Source organism: Carlito syrichta, unplaced genomic scaffold (genome assembly GCF_000164805.1).
Source record: "Carlito syrichta isolate Samal-C Ts95f unplaced genomic scaffold, Tarsius_syrichta-2.0.1 Scaffold316506, whole genome shotgun sequence".
Taxonomy (NCBI): Eukaryota; Metazoa; Chordata; class Mammalia; order Primates; family Tarsiidae; genus Carlito; species Carlito syrichta.
In genome coordinates, this window is record NW_007260602.1 from 28,564 (window position 1) to 29,935 (window position 1,372).

Here is a 1,372-nt window from a genome sequence, read left to right on the forward strand (position 1 = left end):
GGGGATGCCGGCCCTTGCCCCTGAGGCCCACCAGGGGGCGCACGAAGCCCAGGCTGCGGCCAGCCCCGCCCCTCCCACACCCGGGGGCCAGCCAGAGTGAGAGGCGAGCAGAAAGAAAGAAAAAGAAGTAAAAAGCAAAACAGAACCGAACGCACCTGTGTATGGCGCTCTCTGCAGGGCATTCCGTACACGCCATGGGTTAGAAACTATGTTTCATTCGCGAGAACGCTCGCGAGCGTCTTGCCACCTCCTGATTCTCTGAGCTTTGGTTTTCTCAGCTGTGACGCAGGAGTGACACCAGTGTCAGCCGCGGGGCGGCCGTGGTTAAGTGCGAAGTGCTTAGCTCAGTGGCTGGCACACTGTACGTGCTCAGTAAGCGTTAGCCTCTGCGTTACACAAAAAGCTTCTGTGTATAAAACAATGCTGCATTTTATGGCCCATGGTACTTCAGATTCAGTGACATGAAGTGCAACCAACAGGAGGAAAGCAGAAATAAAAGAGAGCCTCAGGAGCACTGCCTTCTCCTCCATGGCTCGTGCTTTCTGGTTCACCCTGTTTTTCTAGGGTGCCTGTAAAATCAGTATAAAACAATGCTGCATTTTATGGCCCATGGTACTTCAGATTCAGTGACATGAAGTACAACCAACAGGAGGAAAGCAGAAATAAAAGAGAGCCTCAGGAGCACTGCCTTCTCCTCCATGGCTCGTGCTTTCTGGTTCACCCTGTTTTTCTAGGGTGCCTGTAAAATCAGTATAAAACAATGCTGCATTTTATGGCCCATGGTACTTCAGATTCAGTGACATGAAGTACAACCAACAGGAGGAAAGCAGAAATAAAAGAGAGCCTCAGGAGCACTGCCTTCTCCTCCATGGCTCGTGCTTTCTGGTTCACCCTGTTTTTCTAGGGTGCCTGTAAAATCAGGCCGGCCTCTTCTCAGTAGAAGCAGATTAAGGTCCATTGCACATACGACCTGTGCCATGGATAGCTGTGTCCCCTGTCTCCCGAACTGGATGTGACTGTTACCTCTCCCATGAAATCCCAAAGCACCCCGTGTCATGTCCTTTCTAGCAGAACTCTGAGACAAAAGAGGCCTTGTCTGTTTAGTTCACCACGATGTAGTCAGCAACCACACAGTGATTAGAAATTGCTGAATCAGCCGGACTCAGTGGCTCAGGCTGTAATCTTGAGCTTTGGGAGGCCGAGCTGAGTGAATTGCCTGAGCCCGCGGGTTCAAGACCCGCCTGGGCAAGTTGGTGAGCCCTCATCTCTACCATAAATCAAAAAAATTAGCCGGGCGTGGTAGCGCGTGCCTGTAGTTCTGGCTACTTGGAAGGATCGCCGGAGCCCAGCAGGTCGAGGCTGCGGTGGCCGG